The sequence below is a fragment of the Ranitomeya imitator genome, chromosome 6 (genome assembly GCF_032444005.1).
Source record: "Ranitomeya imitator isolate aRanImi1 chromosome 6, aRanImi1.pri, whole genome shotgun sequence".
NCBI lineage: Eukaryota > Metazoa > Chordata > Amphibia > Anura > Dendrobatidae > Ranitomeya > Ranitomeya imitator.
The window spans coordinates 551,309,655-551,330,829 of record NC_091287.1 but is presented as its reverse complement, the minus strand read 5'-3'; the positions used below and the strand labels follow the sequence as shown (position 1 = coordinate 551,330,829).

At 46.6% G+C, this 21,175-nt stretch overlaps 1 protein-coding gene across 1 annotated transcript in view; it reads left to right on the top strand.

The window, feature by feature from the left end:
• Positions 1–530: 530 nt before the first annotated feature.
• Positions 531–21,175, top strand: part of PTP4A3 (protein tyrosine phosphatase 4A3) — a 73,756-nt gene continuing 53,111 nt past the window's right edge. The window contains exons 1-2 of the mRNA XM_069731985.1: positions 531–646; positions 20,984–21,016. The gene's annotated coding sequence lies outside the window, so the exon portion shown is untranslated. The remainder of the gene's footprint in view (positions 647–20,983; positions 21,017–21,175) is intronic.

Sequence of the window (21,175 nt, the reverse complement as noted above, 5' to 3'; positions counted from 1 at the left end):
TGAGCTGTGTATCTCATTATCCTCTCCTGTGTGATACTGTCTGCTGAGCTGTGTATCTAATCCTATCCTGTGTGATACTAACTGCTGAGCTGTGTATCTAATCCTATCCTATGTGATACTGTCTGCTGAGCTGTGTATCTCATTATCCTCTCCTGTGTGATACCGTCAGCTGTACCTCAGCACGCACAGACACATTTTCCCTGCACGTGGTGACGGTGTGGTGGTGACGGTGTGGTGGTGACGGTGTGGAGGAGGGCGGCTCCCGGGGTCTCCGCTCACTGCCGGTGGTCCGGGTTTTCCCGCCTTCTCTCCCCGGTGTCCAGGTCACTTCAGGACACTCAGGTCTCCTTTGCTCCAGGTCACGTGACGGCCACATAGTTTCTCTGGGGCTTCGCCCAATCAGCGCGTCCAGGGTTACCAAGCGATGGGCGGACCTAAAACGTAGGAGACGTGTGACACGCAAAAGGGGCGTGGTATAGAAGACGCAATTCATAGTAGGGCGTGGCTCTATAAATAGTATGGTTTAGGGGCGTGTTCTGTAAAGGGGCGGAGCGTGCAGCAGAGGCGGACTGATTGGTGGCGGGGGAAGCAGTATCGGCACGCAGTCCTCGGTGGAGCAGCACGGCAGGAGAGCGGGCGGTGCACGGTAAGCGGCGGAGGGGGGGGGAATCTGCTGGCAGCGGCGGATGGAGGCGCCTCCGCTTCTCACAGCACAAAGAGCTGAGATTCCCGTTATGTCACGTAGTCACACAGTGCTGCACCGGGAGACGGGACCCGCTGTGCGATACATGGCCTGTGTGTACTATGCTGTATCCCCTGTATACTGCCCCTATATACCGCGCTGTGCGATACATGGCCTGTGTGTACTATGCTGTATCCCCTGTATACTGCCCCTATATACCGCGCTGTGCGATACATGGCCTGTGTGTAGTATGCTGTATCCCCTGTATACCGCCCCTATATACCGCGCTGTGCGATACATGGCCTGTGTGTAGTATGCTGTATCCCCTGTATACTGCCCCTATATACCGCGCTGTGCGATACATGGCCTGTGTGTAGTATGCTGTATCCCCTGTATACCGCGCTGTGCGATACATGGCCTGTGTGTACTATGCTGTATACCGCCCCTATATACCGCGCTGTGCGATACATGGCCTGTGTGTACTATGCTGTATCCCCTGTATACTGCCCCTATATACCGCGCTGTGCGATACATGGCCTGTGTGTAGTATGCTGTATCCCCTGTATACCGCCCCTATATACCGCGCTGTGCGATACATGGCCTGTGTGTAGTATGCTGTATCCCCTGTATACCGCCCCTATATACCGCGCTGTGCGATACATGGCCTGTGTGTAGTATGCTGTATCCCCTGTATACTGCCCCTATATACCGCGCTGTGCGATACATGGCCTGTGTGTAGTATGCTGTATCCCCTGTATACCGCCCCTATATACCGCGCTGTGCGATACATGGCCTGTGTGTAGTATGCTGTATCCCCTGTATACCGCCCCTATATACCGCGCTGTGCGATACATGGCCTGTGTGTAGTATGCTGTATCCCCTGTATACCGCCCCTATATACCGCGCTGTGCGATACATGGCCTGTGTGTAGTATGCTGTATCCCCTGTATACTGCCCCTATATACCGCGCTGTGCGATACATGGCCTGTGTGTAGTATGCTGTATCCCCTGTATACCGCCCCTATATACCGCGCTGTGCGATACATGGCCTGTGTGTACTATGCTGTATCCCCTGTATACTGCCCCTATATACCGCGCTGTGCGATACATGGCCTGTGTGTAGTATGCTGTATCCCCTGTATACCGCCCCTATATACCGCGCTGTGCGATACATGGCCTGTGTGTAGTATGCTGTATCCCCTGTATACCGCCCCTATATACCGCGCTGTGCGATACATGGCCTGTGTGTAGTATGCTGTATCCCCTGTATACTGCCCCTATATACCGCGCTGTGCGATACATGGCCTGTGTGTACTATGCTGTATCCCCTGTATACTGCCCCTATATACCGCGCTGTGCGATACATGGCCTGTGTGTACTATGCTGTATCCCCTGTATACTGCCCCTATATACCGCGCTGTGCGATACATGGCCTGTGTGTAGTATGCTGTATCCCCTGTATACCGCCCCTATATACCGCGCTGTGCGATACATGGCCTGTATGTAGTATGCTGTATCCCCTGTATACCGCCCCTATATACCGCGCTGTGCGATACATGGCCTGTGTGTAGTATGCTGTATCCCCTGTATACTGCCCCTATATACCGCGCTGTGCGATACATGGCCTGTGTGTACTATGCTGTATCCCCTGTATACCGCCCCTATATACCGCGCTGTGCGATACATGGCCTGTGTGTACTATGCTGTATCCCCTGTATACTGCCCCTATATACCGCGCTGTGCGATACATGGCCTGTGTGTAGTATGCTGTATCCCCTGTATACCGCCCCTATATACCGCGCTGTGCGATACATGGCCTGTATGTAGTATGCTGTATCCCCTGTATACCGCCCCTATATACCGCGCTGTGCGATACATGGCCTGTGTGTAGTATGCTGTATCCCCTGTATACTGGCCCTATATACCGCGCTGTGCGATACATGGCCTGTGTGTAGTATGCTGTATCCCCTGTATACCGCCCCTATATACCGCGCTGTGCGATACATGGCCTGTGTGTAGTATGCTGTATCCCCTGTATACCGCCCCTATATACCGCGCTGTGCGATACATGGCCTGTGTGTAGTATGCTGTATCCCCTGTATACTGCCCCTATATACCGCGCTGTGCGATACATGGCCTGTGTGTAGTATGCTGTATCCCCTGTATACCGCCCCTATATACCGCGCTGTGCGATACATGGCCTGTGTGTAGTATGCTGTATCCCCTGTATACCGCCCCTATATACCGCGCTGTGCGATACATGGCCTGTGTGTAGTATGCTGTATCCCCTGTATACTGCCCCTATATACCGCGCTGTGCGATACATGGCCTGTGTGTAGTATGCTGTATCCCCTGTATACTGCCCCTATATACCGCGCTGTGCGATACATGGCCTGTATGTACTGTGTTGTGTCCCCTATATACCGCGCTGTGCTATACATGGCCTGTATGTAGTATGCTGTATCCCCTGTATACCGCGCTGTGCGATACATGGCCTGTATGTACTATGCTGTATCCTCTGTATACTGCCCCTATATACCGCGCTGTGCTATACATGGCCTGTATATACTGTGTTGTGTCCCCTATATACCGCGCTGTGCTGTATGGCCTGTATGTGTGATGTATCCCCTATATACCGCGCTGTGTGACCCGCTGTGCTGTGCAATACATGGCCTGTATGCCGTGCTGTATCGCCCCTGTATGCCGTGCTGTATCGCCCCTGTATGCCGTGCTGTATCGCCCCTGTATGCCGTGCTGTATCGCCCCTGTATGCCGTGCTGTATCGCCCCTGTATGCCGTGCTGTATCGCCCCTGTATGCCGTGCTGTATCGCCCCTGTATGCCGTGCTGTATCGCCCCTGTATGCCGTGCTGTATCGCCCCTGTATGCCGTGCTGTATCGCCCCTGTATGCCGTGCTGTATCGCCCCTGTATGCCGTGCTGTATCGCCCCTGTATGCCGTGCTGTATCGCCCCTGTATGCCGTGCTGTATCGCCCCTGTATGCCGTGCTGTATCGTATGGCCTGTATATGCTGTGCCGTGGTGTATCAGCTATGATGATGTATATGTGTGCTGTCCTCTCCTGTGTATACTGTGCCGCGCCGTGCTGCCTGTGTATACTGTGCTGTAGCTGTGATGATGTATGTGTATCAGCTCCTATACACCGCACGTCCCCTGCTGCTCTGTGTGCTGTCCTCTCCTGTGTATACCGCGCACACGATACAGGCCCTGCATATAACGTATATGTACAATATATCACCTGTGTGGTACGTCCCGGTCTGCGCGGTGCGTGGCGGTGGTACGTTTTGCTCTCCGCTCTGTGATACATTGTTGCCGGCTGTCCGTATAGCGGAGTTATGGCAGAGTAGCAGATGGCGATTTCCCTGCACAACAATAGCCGCCCGTTGTCACCGCGGAGGGGACATCAGCCCCGGCGTCTTCCGATCACTGGTGACTCACACTCCCGACCTCTGCCGGTTATATCCTCCTGATGTCATGTAGGATCCGCTGCGCACAGTGCGGCTGCAGCCAATCACCCCCCCCCCAATGGCTGCGGACTGGACTCATCTACTGATCTCTGTTAAAGGGATTAATCTGATATTTGGCACATAATGAGCATTCATCCTGAATGACTTGATGGCCTTTCGTTGGAGGGGTCTCTGTATAAGCCCCCCGCAGTGTCTGCAGCCTATTGTAGTGCTGTGAATGGCTCGGTGTGGAATGTATACCCCCGACTAGATCCCCCGCTGATCTAATATTGATGATCTTCCTCTAATCACTGGAGTATCCCTATGAAAACAGCCCTGATCCATCCGAGGACAGGTGATCGCGGAGACCCCCTCCAAAGCCAGGGATGGGTCTCTGATGAGCCCTGCTATGTTATTAGTGGGGTCCCAATCGTCAGACCCCCCAGTTATTACGTGTGTGTGCTTTGTCTACGTCTTGCTGGAGCATTGCCCTCACACCAATATTTTCGGGACGTTCCGGCACAAGTTTTTTGACGTTGCCTCTTTGGATCCGTGGAGCTGGGGCGGCGTCTTCACTCCCGGAATGTTGGTAACGTTTGTGTCGCGGCACCAGATTTATTACGGCGGCGTGCACCTCTCGGGGAGTTTGCCGCTTATCACCTTCCACTTCCTAGAGATGAGGTCCGATTGTCCCCACAGCAACAAAAGGCAAATTAAACTTTGTATCCCCCACCTCAATAAAATAAAAAATGCAAAAAATAATCCCACTGACAGCGGCCTTCATATCTGATCTTACCGCACAGCGACCACCGCAAACACAAGACCCCAAGTATTACCATGGTGGGATTTTACCACTTACATTTTTTTTTTCTTCCATGTTTTTCAGGGACGCGAATGTTGTCATTAACACTGCAAAAAATAACCCTGTTGTGTACGGAAATACAAGTTATGGCTTTTGGGGAAAAATGTAAAAGCGAGAAATGGCCGCATCCAGAAGGGGTTAATGTGGAGGAGCGCGGATTTCCCTTCAGGTCACTTTGCTGCTTTACATCAGTTACTTTTTCTGTGATTGTGATGGAAAGTTACTTTTGTGGCTTCTGATGGATTTCCATCCTAAATATCCACACAGGACACAGCGGGGCCGGAGGTACAAGTGGGTACCTGGGGGGCATCCATAATGGAATTGAAGGGGGTTTTCCAGCGAAAAGTTGGGATTTTATTGTTTGTAGTGTGACCAGGGGGCGTCTGTTACTGATGAAGGGGCTACAAATGCGCATAAAATCCGTGTCATGCAGGTATTTCCTTATTGACGGAGCACAAACACCTGAGATCCGCATCAGATGGCGCCCGGAGGCTTTTCTGTTTCTTTGTGACTTTGGTGCTATTGACATGTATTAGTCACAGCGGGGGCACAATGGCCCCCGAGGTCTCATTAGGGCTAGTTTGATGGACGGGGCTGTGACCCATTCGCCTCCTTCCACTTCTCCAGGGACCTCTTTGATAGTGAGTTTTGCCCCTCGGGGGCGGTAACTTGACATTACATAAACTAGTCTGGTGTATGACTCCAGGAATGGGGAAACGGCCAACGCGCCCTCAATACCAATCGCCATGCTCTCAAACGGCAGGGCGGTGGCATTTGTGGCCCCTTTTTCAGGGTCCGCACAGACCCCTGTGATCCACAACCTATAGCTTGTAAGATTAGATGTTTCCTCTCGGAGTCTATGATCGGTGCGACCTCTAGCGACAACCCTTGTAGATTTGTCCGGCTGGTTCCTCCGGTGCGGCGGTCGCGCAGCGTTCCCGTACACGTGAATTCTGCCCGTTATTGGGCTGTTGCCCCTCTGCTCTGGGCATCGGTGGGGTCCGGCCTCGGAGCAGCTGGCTGATTAGGTGCATCATTGGTACAGTACGTGCCCTGGCCGGGTGGCACGGATGCACGGTGACCCAGTTTTGCGGGTGACTCACAATGGGTTTTGTGCATTACTCATTGTCTGACGGCTTTGATTGCAGTGAATGATTGTGACCGAAACATCAGCGCCTCCAAGGAAGGAAATATATGGAGACCTGTGCCCCCCGCCATCCCCCATCATGTTCTCAGGTGGGAGCGGACTGGTGCAGCCGGTCCATGAATTGGCTGCCAATGTAATGGATTTGTGTAGCCGCCACCTAGTGTAGAGTATACGGTATATACCAGCAGGCGGTGCCCTCGCTCTCGGATTCTCCTCCCGGGTGGTATTCCGCTGTTGCCATGGCAATTCTCCGCTCACCGAAGCGATTATTACATGGCTCCTATGTAACCAGACTCCATTAGCCCGTTTTGACACGTGCCGTTTTTTCGTTGCAGGGTTGTTGTTTTTTTTTTTTTTGCTTTCACGCTTTTCTATGATGATGTGTGGAAAATCTGCATTTTGCACATGAGGGTTTTGCAGCTGATCCGCAGCCCACGTGCACCAAGCTTTAAGGCTGCGTTCACATCGGACGGAGCCGATGCCGCAGATTTCATCCTTCGCAGCTGTGTAGGAAATGTGAAATCAATGGGTGACATTGGCGGCAATTTAACGTCCGGCGTGCAGTTATTTTTCCTGCCCGGTGTGAATGTGCGCCTTGGTAATTCAGGGATTCCCTCTCCGGTGATGGCGGATCAGCCGTGCCGCCGGCCTCTTCTGTTACTCGTTAATATTTCTTGTTTGTTCTTCCCTGAGGATCAGCCTTTATTATTCAGAGGGGAAAGCGTAAGTTTTTGGCATAATTCATATTAAAGCCACTTCAGAAATTCTCCTATTGAAGTCACTGGAACGTGGGTTTTCCCGTTAACAACACTGTGACTCTAGGGTGCTGGGATAATGGGGGTCCCGCGGAGGCCCGGGGACGGCGCTGCTGGGCAGCCGGCAGTCCGGTGTCCTCCTGCAGACGCCTTCTCCGGTCAGGCTCTAATTAGCATAATTAACACTTGGGGATTAGGTGATTATAGGTTGTGGACATGAATTGTCTTGTTTTCTTCTCGTGGATCTGATAATTAACATAAATGTGTTTGCACAAAGCTGCATTACACTCCGATAATAACGCGTTAGATCTCAGTACCAGGAAAAGGGACCCCCGAGCTGCTGCCCCCAAATAAAGTCCTGCAAAATCAGGACTGTGGGATCAGTCCTGCCGACACGTCCATGGCATGGCTGACCATAGTTATAAGTCCTGAGTCTTTACCTGGTGGGGGAACTGGAGAGCGGCCCCATCTCGCCACAGAGTGGGCCCCGGGGAAAGTGGAGAGCGGCCTCACCTCGTCATAGTGGGCCCCTGGGAAAGTGGAGAGCGGCCTCACCTCGCCACAGAGTGGGCCCCGGGGAAAGTGGAGAGTGGCCTCACCTCGCCATAGAGTGGGCCCCGGGGAAAGTGGAGAGTGGCCTCACCTTGCCACAGAGTGGGCCCCGGGGAGAGTGGCCTCACCTCGCCACAGAGTGGGCCCCGGGGAAAGTGGAGAGCGGCCTCACCTCGTCATAGTGGGCCCCGGAGGAAGTGGAGAGCGGCCTCACCTCGTCATAGTGGGCCCCAGAGGAAGTGGAGAGCGGCCTCACCTCACCACAGAGTGGGCCCCGGGGAAAGTGGAGAGCGGCCTCACCTCACCAGAGTGGGCCCCGGGGAAAGTGGAGAGCATCCTCACCTCGCCACAGAGTGGGCCCTGGGGAAAGTGGAGAGCGGCCTCACCTCGCCACAGAGTGAGCCCCGGGGAAAGTGGAGAGTGGCCTCACCTCGTCATAGTGGGCCCCAGGGAAAGTGGAGAGCGGCCTCACCTCGCCACAGAGTGGGCCCCGGGGAAAGTGGAGAGTGGCCTCACCTCGTCATAGTGGGCCCCGGGGAAAGTGGAGAGCGGCCTCACCTCGCCATAGTGGGCCCCGGGGAAAGTGGAGAGTGGCCTCACCTCGTCATAGTGGGCCCCGGGGAAAGTGGAGAGCGGCCTCACCTCGCCATAGTGGGCCCCGGGGAAAGTGGAGAGTGGCCTCACCTCGTCATAGTGGGCCCCAGGGAAAGTGGAGAGCGGCCTCACCTCGTCATAGTGGGCCCCGGGGAAAGTGGAGAGCGGCCTCACCTCGCCACAGAGTGGGCCCCAGGGAAAGTGGAGAGCGGCCTCGCCACAGAGTTGACACTACGAGGAAGTTGAGAGCGACCTCCACCTCACCACAGGGCGGGCGTCGGGGGAAGTAGAGAGCGACCCCTGCCTCACCACAGGGCGGGCGTCGGGGGAAGTAGCGAGCGACCCCTGCCTCACCACAGGACGGGCGTCGGGGGAAGTAGAGAGCGACCCCTGCCTCACCACAGGACGGGCGTCGGTTGAGGTCTAGTGTTTTCCTGCTTGAATAATGCCGGGTACCTTCCCTGTGCACTGGCTTCAGAGGTCGCATGTGCTTGTTGGACCATACACCGTGCCGGATGCTTCCATGTTGGGTCCCACATCTCCTTCTTGCAGATCTTTGCTCTTCTGTACGTTGGGCGTTGTGTTCGGTGCTGAGGTTCTCACAGTCCTCGGAGGTTTACTATTCCCATGTCCATTATAAAAGCCGTGTTTGTGTAACATTTGGACATGCCGTGCCACAGCTGGAATGCCGTGTTAATGTGGGTCGCCCCGGAGCCCAGGACCATCCTGTCTTTGCTTATTGACGTTGGCTCACCAGTCACGGGTGGGGGGTAAGAGGGTCTTGGCACGGGATGGTTTACGTTGGGCTCAGACCATGAAATATCCAGATTTTCTAAAAGGATGTAGCGAACGCTTTACTTAAGGAGGGGAACACATTCATATCTTTGGGATCGTGTTGGCTTTTGCTCGTGTTTCGTGTTGGATGGACGTTTCTGAGATTTTGGTTCTATTAGGAACACGACTTTGTCATATTTGAAGCTTCACCTGTAACTTGTACGGTCAAACAAGTAAAGAATCTCCGATCTGGAAGATGTAGTGTTCACTACACTAGGTGCCCCCTTTAGCCATGGTGGAGAATGGTTTGGGAATGTTTGGCCCGGCCGGTGGTCCTCAGGAGTGCTTCATCACCTCCACCAAGGACGCGCCATTTCTCGCTACTCTAGAGTCCTGTATGGGTTTGTGGTTTCACAGATTCTTTGACCTTGGATCGCGGTGACTATATGAAACCGGTAAGGGCAGGAATACCCGGGCTTGCACATATCCAGCTGCTGCCGTCGTTCTATCGGGCTATTGATACCAGGCTCCCTCGTCCGGGGTCCGTGTCGGAAAGGCCAGATCAGCTAGTAAATTTAGTCCATGCGAATGACAGCTTGACGGCTCCCATGGAACATTCCCTACCTTGCAAATTACACTGAGAACTTTCTGATCCTGCAAAGGGCAACCAGGAAGAAATGGATCAGACTCCTGAGAGTTTTTTGGTTCGTTTTTTTTCGAGTTCCTATTTGGTTACCTGAAGTTTTTTGCTATTTGGGTTTCTACTAGCAAATCAGCAGGGTCTGAATCCGGATCTTAAAAAATAAACCTGAGACCGCACCTACGTCTCAAGTAAGCAGTTTTAGTTGCTTTGCTACCCATCCGTCCATTAGGAGGCAATGCAGTCGCCACTTCTACTAAACCAAGCAGATGATGCAAATTGCACCTGAGGACGTTTTCATCGCATTTACGTGACATAATCTTCACTACGTTGCGGAGAACGTGGACTAGTAAAATGCCAAACTACTAATGGCTTGTCAAAGCCCTGACTACTTCGCTGGTCTTCGGCTTCAATGGTAACTTGATGTTTACAACACATGCCCACTGCGGCCAGTTATTGGCTTTCACAGCCATGTCACGGTAGATAGCAGTAGAATACTGAGTTTAGTGATCGGCTGCAGCGGTCACATAAGAGAGACCACCCTGCTGCTTCCTTGTAATCCAAAAAAGCAATGAAAAGCAAGTGCTAGAAAGACAGGTCCATCAACGGAACAGTGATGCTTGTTCTGTCATGGTTGTTCCCCAATTTGTCTTTAAAATGGACAGCCCCCTTTAAATGGGGCTGATCCATCAGATTGTGGAGTGTGGTGCAATAAATGAACCCTTGCTCTAGTGTTTGCTGGGGCTCCTAATAGTATTTTATAGGTGCTAGTCCAAGCCTGACCTTGGGTCTAAGGAACCGTTCTTGAAGGACGATGACTATCCATTCCAAGTCATTAGATCAATGGTAAGGACACTCCTTGGTAACTTTATATGGGCCCACAAAAGCCACCGCAATACACTGAGGAGGACCAAGTGGAACCACGATGGTGAGAAGAGCTCCCGACTTATGGATCACCACAGATTTGACTCCAAATGTCTTGATGACCCTTCAGAATTCCTAATATTTGGCCTCTGGATTTCTCGCGACTTCTCCTGCGGCATCTTAAACGTTTCCTTCTCGTAAACTATAGAAATGGCTTCAAATGTTTGACTTTGAGTGTTGTGTCCGGTCGAGAGGCAGCACCAGGGTCAATCGCCCACAATAACTTGTTTTCTGGAAGAAGAAATAAAGACTTAGAATTTGACCTGTGCGCCCAACGTCATCGACCACCAAGCATGGTAGCTCTGGAGAAGCCGCGTGGTCAAGTCTTCTGCTGGTGGCCCGGCTCGGATTCATTGTTCTGTACGGCGAGTATTAACCTTCAGGAATGCGTCCAACCGCTGCCGCAGTGTGTGAACTCACCCTCATGTCCTCTGTTATGTCTTTCTTGTCCCATAGTCACTTTATCTATGTACATGTCCCCTCGGTGAATGGAGAAAGGAAGAGGAACATCAATGAAGCAGAGAAAAGCTAGGAATGTGGCCACTGTTCTCCGGCCCGGGCTGTATACCGGCTCTGAGCTGGCAGCTGGGCTCTGAGGGGCCAGTATTGTGCCAGTAATTCCCTCCTCATCCTCACCAGATACTTGGAATGCCTTTGAAGTCGTCCCCAGCCCCCTCCATCCACAGACCGCCTTTTGCACTGTGAAGTCGATCTGTACAAAGTCTAGCAGCAATTGCCTGAATAAATATATGGTATGTACTAGGCAAAATGTAGTCAGGTCGTGTTCTAGTATTTATTTTTTGTTTAAGAGGCTTAACAAACAAAAGTATATGTTTCTGTTAGGAAATATCCTCCAGGTTATCGTAGTTTTTGTTTTATCCTAAAAACTGATTATAGATGCATAAGTCATAGAAATGAGTAAGTACTACAAAATACTGCCCCTATGTACAAGAATATAACTACTATAATACTGCCCCTATGTACAAGAATATAACTACTATAATACTGCCCCTATGTACAAGAATATAACTACTATAATACTGCCCCCTATGTACAAGAATATAACTACAATAATACTGCTCCTATGTACAAGGATATAACTACTATAATACTGCTCCTATGTACAAGAATATAACTAATATATTTCTGCCCCTATGTACAAGAATGTAACTACTATAATACTGCCCCCTATGTACAAGAATATAACTACTATAATACTGCCCCCTATGTACAAGAATATAACTACTATAATACTGCTCCAATGTACAAGAATATAACTACTATAATACTGCCCCTATGTACAAGAATATAACTACTATAATACTGCCCCTATGTACAAGAATATAACTACTATAATACTGCCCCCTATGTACAAGAATATAACTACTATAATACTGCCCCCTATGTACAAGAATATAACTACTATAATACTGCCCCCTATGTACAAGAATGTAACTACTATAATACTGCCCCCTATGTACAAGAATATAACTACTATAATACTGCCCCCTATGTACAAGAATATAACTACTATAATACTGCTCCAATGTACAAGAATATAACTACTATAATACTGCCCCTATGTACAAGAATATAACTACTATAATACTGCCCCTATGTACAAGAATATAACTACTATAATACTGCCCCCTATGTACAAGAATATAACTACAATAATACTGCTCCTATGTACAAGGATATAACTACTATAATACTGCTCCTATGTACAAGAATATAACTACTATAATACTGCCCCTATGTACAAGAATATAACTACTATAATACTGCCCCCTATGTACAAGAATATAACTACTATAATACTGCCCCTATGTACAAGAATATAACTACTATAATACTGCCCCTATGTACAAGAATGTAACTACTATAATACTGCTCCTATGTACAAGAATATAACTAATATAATACTGCCCCTATGTACAAGAATATAACTACTATAATACTGCGTTTGTTTGTTTTTATTATGCGTTAAAATGAAGCCACTTTTTGGTTCCTGGGAACTGTTGACCCTCCTGATTTTCAGCAGAGCTTTTCGTGGTTCACACAGGAACTCTCCCAAATTCCGGTGTCGTCCTGAGCTTTACACCCCAGGTCAGGTTCTGTGATGATCTGAAGGCTGGTGAATTGGCTCGGGTACTGAAGGAGTCTGTTCTTGCTGCTCTTGACGTTGCCAGAAAACGCTTGGGGTCTCCAAAGCAGAGAGCGAGCCAAGACCTTCTCTACTATTTATTTTGACATAAAAATACATGTGCCCAGCGAGCGGACGACACTGAGGGTATCTATAGCCGTGCTGACGCGCTTTCCCTCGCTGAGGCGCTCACCATCTGGATTCCCATTAATGTGGGGGCAGTATGTCCTCCTGCGTCTATAATGAACTCCTAATATATGATTGTAACCTTCTTCCGAGACTTCACTGATTACTCAGTTTTTGCCAGCTTTTATGTATATTCCCACTATTTCGAGAAAAAAAAAAAATAATACATGCACGCACGCACGCACGCACGCGCACACACACTATTTGATCCCCTGCCGATTTTGCAAGTTTTCCGACCTATAAAGAATGGAGATCTGTAATTTTTACCATAGGTACACTTCACCTGTGAGAGACATAATCTAATATATATATATATATATATATATATATATATATATATATATATATATATATATATTCTCAATCAATCACATTATAGGATTTTTACATATTTAATTTGCATTTTCTTGCATGAAATAAGGATTTGATCGCCGACCAACCAGCAGGAAATCTGGCTCTCACAGACCTGTTAGTTTTCTGTAAGAAACCTCCTACTCTGCAGTCATTACCTGGATTAATTGAACCTGTATGAACTTGTTACGTGTATAAAAGATACCTGTCCACACAATCAATCACATTCCAACCTCTCCACCATGGCCAAGACCAAAGAGCTGCCTTAGGACACCAGGGACAAAATTGTAGCCCTGCACAAGGCTGGGATGTCCTACAAGAAGATAGGCAAGCAGCTTGGGGAGAAGGAAATAACTGATGGTACAATTATTAGAAACTGGAAGAAAACACAAGATGACTGTCAATGTTCCTCAGTCTGGGGCATCATGCATGATCTCGCCTCGTGGGGTAAGGAAGATTCTGTGAAAGGTCAGGAATCAGCCCAGAACTACTCGGGAGGACCTTGTCAATGACCAGAAGAGAGCTTGGACCACAGTCTCCAGCATTACAGCTAGTCACTACGCCGTTATGGACATGCAAGACACCCCACATCACGTCAGCACATGTCCAGGCCCGTTTGAAGTTCACAAGTGGCCATCTGGGTGATCCAGAGGAGGCATGGAAGAAGCTCATGTGGTCGGATGAGACCAAATAAAACTTTGTGGTCCCAACTCCACTAACAGTGTTTGGAGGAAGAAGGACGAGTACAACCACAAGAACACCGTCCCAACCATGAAGCATGGTGGAGGAAACTTCATACTTAGTGGGTGCTTTTTCTTGCAAATGGGACAGGACGACTGCATCGTATTGAAAGGAGGATGGATGGGGTCATGTATCAAGAGATTTTGGCCAACAATCTCCTTCTTTCAGTAAGAACTTTGAAGTTGGATTGTGGCTTGGTCTTCCAGCATGACAATGACCCGAAACACACAGAGCAACTAAGGAGCAGCTCCGTAAAAAGGATTTCAAGGTCCTGGAGTGTCGTATCCAGTCTCCAGACCTGAACCCAATAGAAAATCTTTGGAGGGAGTTGAAACTCCGTTTCCCAGCAACAGCCCCAAAACCTGAAAGATCCTGAGTGTACCTGTATGGGGGAGGGGGCCAAAATCCCTGCTGCAGAGTGCGCAAACCTGGTCAAGAACCACAGGAAACGTCTGACCTCTGTAATTACAAAAGTTTCTATACAAATATTAAGTTCTGTTTTTCTATTGTATCAAATACTTCCGGCAATAAAAATACAAATTAATTATGTATAAATTCTACGACGTGATTTTCTGGATTTTTATTTTTAGATTCTCTCTCATAATTGAAGTGTACCTACGATAAAACTTACAGACCTCTCCATTCCTTCTAGGTGCGAAAACTCGGCCGTGTATCAGATGGTGTTTTTTTTTTTTTTTTTTTTCATTCATCAGATCACTTAATTCTTAATAACGAAGAACAGATTTAATTTATTGTCCAACCTTAAAGATTAACTGACACATCCATGAGTAATACACATTGTAAGAAGGGAAGCGACAAGTCAGCACAAAATGATTATAGTCTGCAGACAGAATCTGCATATACTGCGCTAAACCCCCTCTATTGTCATAATTATAACTACTATAATACTGCCCTTATGTACAAGAATATAACGACTATAATACTGCTCCTATGTATAAGAATATAACTACTATAATACTGCCTCCTATGTACAAGAATATAACGACTATAATACTGCTCCTATGTACAAGAATATAACTACTATAATACTGCCCCTATGTACAAGAATATAACGACTATAATACTGCTCCTATGTACAAGAATATAACTACTATAATACTGCCTCCTATGTACAAGAATATAACGACTATAATACTGCTCCTATGTACAAGAATATAACTACTATAATACTGCCCCTATGTACAAGAATATAACGACTATAATACTGCTCCTATGTACAAGAATATAACTACTATAATACTGCTCCTATGTACAAGAATATAACTACTATAATACTGCCTCCTATGTACAAGAATATAACTACTATAATACTGCCCCTATGTACAAGAATATAACTACTATAATACTGCCCTTATGTACAAGAATATAACGACTATAATACTGCTCCTATGTACAAGAATATAACTACTATAATACTGCCCCCTATGTACAAGAATATAACTGCTATAATACTGCTCCTATGTACAAGAGTATAGCTACTATAATACAGCTCCTATGTACTGGAATATAACTACTATAATACTGCCCCCTATGTACAAGAATATAACTGCTATAATACTGCCTCCTATGTACAAGAATATAACTGCTATAATACTGCCTCCTATGTACAAGAATATAACTACTATAATACTGCCCCTATGTACAAGAATATAACTACTATAATACTGCTCCTATGTACAAGAATATAACTACTATAATACTGCTCCCTATGTACAAGAATATAACTACTATAATACTGCTCCTATGTACAAGAATATACGGTAACTACTATAATACTGCCCCTATGTACAAGAATATAACGACTATAATACTGCTCCTATGTACAAGAATATAACTACTATAATACTGCCCCCTATGTACAAGAATATAACTACTATAATACTGCTCCTATGTACAAGAATATAACTACTATAATACTGCCCCCTATGTACAAGAATATAACTACTATAATACTGCCTCCTATGTACAAGAATATAACTACTATAATACTGCCTCCTATGTACAAGAATATAACTACTATAATACAGCTCCTATGTACTGGAATATAACTACTATAATACTGCCCCCTATGTACAAGAATATAACTGCTATAATACTGCCTCCTATGTACAAGAATATAACTACTATAATACTGCCCCTATGTACAAGAATATAACTACTATAATACTGCTCCCTATGTACAAGAATATAACTACTATAATACTGCCCCTATGTATAGGAATATAACTACTATAATACTGCTCCTATGTACAAGAATATACGGTAACTACTATAATACTGCCCCTATGTACAAGAATATAACTACTATAATACTGCCCCTATGTACAAGAATATAACTACTATAATACTGCCCCTATGTACAAGAATATAACTACTATAAGGCCGGCTTCACACTCAGCGTATGAAAATACGGTCCGTATATTACGGCCGTAATACGCTGAAATGTCCCGAAAATAGTGGTCCGTAGCTCCTCCGTAGGCAGGGTGTGTCAGCGTTTTTTGCGCATGGCATCCTCCGTATGGCAGCCGTACTGCGTGGTTTTCTCGCAGGCTTGCAAAACCAACATACCGCTATAGAAATGATCCATGTGTCCCAAAAAGAAAAAAAAAAAAATATGTATATATGTATATATGTATATATGTATATATGTATATATGTATATATGTATATATATATGTATATGTCATTAGACACATATATGTATATATATTACTATTTATTCCAGCGCTATACAGCTTGAAAGCCGGTAATTCAATTACCGGCTTTTTCTTTCTCCTTCCTAAAACCCGACATGATTTGAGACATGGTTTACATACAGTAAACCATGTCTTCTCTCCATTTTTTTTGCAGATTCCACACTACTAATGTCAGTAGTGTGTATCTGCAAAATTTGGCCGTTCTAGCTCTTAAAATAAAGGGTTAAATGGCGGAAAAAATTGGCGTGGGCTCCCGCGCAATTTTCTCCGCCAGAGTAGTAAAGCCAGTGACTGAGGGCAGATATTAATAGCCTGGAGAGGGTCCACGGTTATTGGCCCCCCCCCCCTGGCTAAAAATATCTGCCCCCAGCCACCCCAGAAAAGGCACATCTGGAAGATGCGCCTATTCTGGCACTTGGCCACTCTCTTCCCATTCCCGTGTAGCGGTGGGATATGGGGTAATGAAGGGTTAATGCCACCTTGCTATTGTAAAGTGACATTAAGCCTAATTAATAATGGAGAGGCGTCAATTATGACACCTATCCATTATTAATCCAATTGAATGAAAGGGTTAAATAAAACACACACATTATTTTAAATTATTTTAATGAAATAAAAACAATGGTTGTTGGAGTATTTTATTCTACGCCCAATCCAATCACTGAAGACCCTCGTTCTGTGAAAGAAAAAACATAATAAACCAACAATATACTTGCCCTCCGCAGATCTGTAACGTCCAACGATGTAAATCCTTCTGAAGGGGTTAAAACATTTTGCAGCAAGGAGCTTTGCTAATGCAGGCTGCTCCTCGCTGCAAAACCCCGGGGAATGAGTCTAAATATAGATCAATGAGCTATATTTAGCTTCATTTGCGGTGAGGCGCCCTCTGCTGGATGTTCATAGATCGTGGGAAATTTCCTAGAAAGCTCCCAGGCTTTCTAGGCAAGTTCCCACGATCTATAAACAGCCAGCAGAGGGCGCCTCACCGCAAATGAAGCTAAATATAGATCATTGATCTTTATTTAGACTCATTCCCCGGGGTTTTGCAGCGAGGAGCAGCCTGCATTAGCAAAGCTCCTTGCTGCAAAATGTTTTAACCCCTTCAGAAGGATTTACATCGTTGGACGTTACAGATCTGCGGAAGGTATGTATATTGTTGGTTTATTATGTTTTTTCTTTCACAGAACGAGGGTCTTCAGTGATTGGATTGGGCGTAGAATAGAATACTCCAACAACCATTGTTTTTATTTCATTAAAATAATTTTAAATAATGTGTTTGTGTTTTATTTAACCCTTTCATTCAATTGGATTAATAATGGATAGGTGTCATAATTGACGCCTCTCCATTATTAATTAGGCTTAATGTCACCTTACAATAGCAAGGTGGCATTAACCCTTCATTACCCCATACCCCACCACTACAGGGGAGTGGGAAGAGAGTGGCCAAGTGCCAGAATAGGCGCATCTTCCAGATGTGCCTTTTCTGGGGTGGCTGGGGGCAGATATTTTTAGGCAGGGGGGGGGGGGCCAATAACCGTGGACCCTCTCCAGGCTATTAATATCTGCCCTCAGTCACTGGCTTTACTACTCTGGCGGAGAAAATTGCGCGGGAGCCCACGCCAATTTTTTCCGCCATTTAACCCTTTATTTTAAGAGCTAGAACGGCCAGATTTTGCAGATACACACTACTAACATTAGTAGTGTGGAATCTGCAAAAAAAAATGGAGAGAAGACATGGTTTACTGTATGTAAACCATGTCTCAAATCATGTCGGGTTTTAGGAAGGAGAAAGAAAAAGCCGGTAATTGAATTACCGGCTTTCAAGCTGTCTAGCGCTGGAATAAATAGTAATATATATATACATATATGTGTCTCACTGACATATATATATATATATATATATCTATATCTATATCTATATCTATATCTATATATCTATATATCTATAGCTATATCTATCTATATCTCTATCTATCTATATATCTATCTATCTATATATCTATCTATCTATATATCTATCTATCTATATATCTATCTATATATCTATCTATATATCTATCTATCTATCCATCTATATATCTATCTATCTATCTATTCTATGTGTACACATTTATTCTACCTATTGGACTGTAAGCTGTCAGTGTGATTTTACTGTACACCGCACTGAATTACCGGCTTTTCTCTCTAACAGCGCTGCGTATTTCTCGCAAGTCACACTGCTTGTCCGTGTGAAATCCGTATTTTTCACGCTTCCATAGACTTTCATTGGCGTATTTCTTGCGCAGTACGGTGACAAACGCAGCATGCTGCGATTTTGTGCGGCCGTAGAAAGCCGTATAATACTGATCAGTAAAATACGGCAGATAGGAGCAGGGGCATAGAGAATAATTGTGCCGTATTTTTTGCGAGTTTTACGGACGTAGTTTCTGCGCTCTTACGTCCGTAAAACTCGCAAGTGTGAAGCCGGCCTAATACTGCCCCTATGTATAGGACTATAACTACTATAATACTGCCCCTATCTACAAGAATATAACTACTATAATACTGCCCCTATGTATAGGACTATAACTACTATAATACTGCTCCTATGTACAAGAATATAACTACTATAATACTGCCCCTATGTACAAGAATATAACTACTATAATACTGCTCCTATGTACAAGAATATAACTACTATAATACTGCCCCTATGTACACGAATATAACTACTATAATACTGCCCCTATGTACAAGAATATAACTACTATAATACCGCCCCTATGTACAAGAATATAACTACTATAATACTGCTCCTATGTACAAGAATATAACTACTATAATACTGCTCCTATGTACAAGAATATAACTACTATAATACTGCTCCTATGTACAAGAATATAACTACTATAATACTGTCCCTATATACAAGAATATAACTACTATAATACTGCTCCTATGTACAAGAATATAACTACTATAATACTGTCCCTATATACAAGAATATAACTACTATAATTCTGCTCCTATGTACAAGAATATAACTACTATAATACTGCTCCTATGTACAAGAATATAACTACTATAATACTGCCCCTATGTATAGGAATATATCTGCTATAGTACTGCCCTCTGCACATGTGCACAGTTGGTGGGTTAGTCTGAGTTTGGGGGGTGAATACTTCTCCGCGCACACTATGGGGGCACTGCTTTACCTTTCTCCTGCATGTAATAAAGCGCGGTGAGTTTCTGCTCGTTCTGTGGGAATCTGAGCGCTGCTCCGGGGCATCTGCGCAGCGCTGGGGACTGCTTTGTTCCTGCACATTCTTCCTTTGTTTATAACCTTTGGGGAAGCGGTGACTGAGCCTTAGTGAAGCTCGTCTTGTGAGATCTGTAGAACACGGATTCTTTCTTTGACTTTCTGACTTTTCATGACCACTGATTGCGAGTTCGACCTCACGTGGATTTACAGCCCGGAATGCGGCTCCATTGTAGACCCTTGAGCAGGTGCTAAGGGGGCACATGGGGTAATGGGGCGCTACGGGACGCAGGTGGCCATGGCTGCCCGCCGGGAGCCGCGCTGGCGTCATCAGTTTCCCGCACGTCCAGAGCTTCTTCAGGTGGCGCATTGTGTGGGGGTTTCCTCAAGTCAAATCTTTTGCTTTCCACACCTCTCCGCAAGTGGAAATGTGATGCGTTCCGGCCCAGAGCGGGTACACCGGCCTGGCACACTCTCCGGAGAGCGGGCGCCAGGAATGCCTTGGCTACCAGCCCCAAACGAGGGGATTGTCCCACCCTCGGGATGGCGGCCTGGGCCTCCTGCAGAGCTCACTGCGAGGTGCTCACATTTAGGAGGGTTAGACGTGTTCCCCTGATGGTCGGCGGTGCACCACTGGTCGGCGTTACGATCCCGCTGATGGCCGATGACTCTTAATCTGGTCATTCTTCTGCCGCCATGTTTTACTTATTTTCCACAAAGTTTCCAGTCCATGATTGGTCGCGGTCCTACATCTCAAGGTTTTAATAATCTGAAGTTCATCCCGGTATTAACGAGCTTTTACTGTATTAGACTCCGTTCTCCAGTCCTGTGATGGGAATTGTTGTTGTTTTTATCATTTCCAGTATACGTGCGTCTCGAAGAAAATGAGCATGCTGTGGGCTTAAAGGGTTAATCCTCCCTCTAAAAATGATCAATGGGGAGGGGGTCCAAGAATGGGGATCTGGGTGGTCGGATGCCCCCTTCCCACCTCCCTCCATACTGGTCAGGGGGTCACTTCTGAAATCGCCAACCGTATAGCCCGACATGTAATTGTACCGGCGAGCCCTTCATACTGGCGATCAGCGAGGGGGTCTGAGGACGGACCTTATGTCCTAGGCATCACCATTATGGGGGTCTTTGTGACTGATACTTTGAAATATTTTCCTGATGGAGGTGACAAAGAGCTAATTCCGCTATTCTTTGTTTCAGGTAGTGTTAAAGCTTCACGACGGCCGGTGGTAGGTGAGTTTTTCATTTTTTTGCAATAAATAGCTATGTATGTGTTCCACTCCTTAGTTGCCCCGGTTGTGTTTCGAGTCATTGTCCTGCTGAAGACACGGCCACGACCAATCTTCAATGCTCTGACTGAGAGGAGGTTGTTGGTCAAAATCTTACGATAAA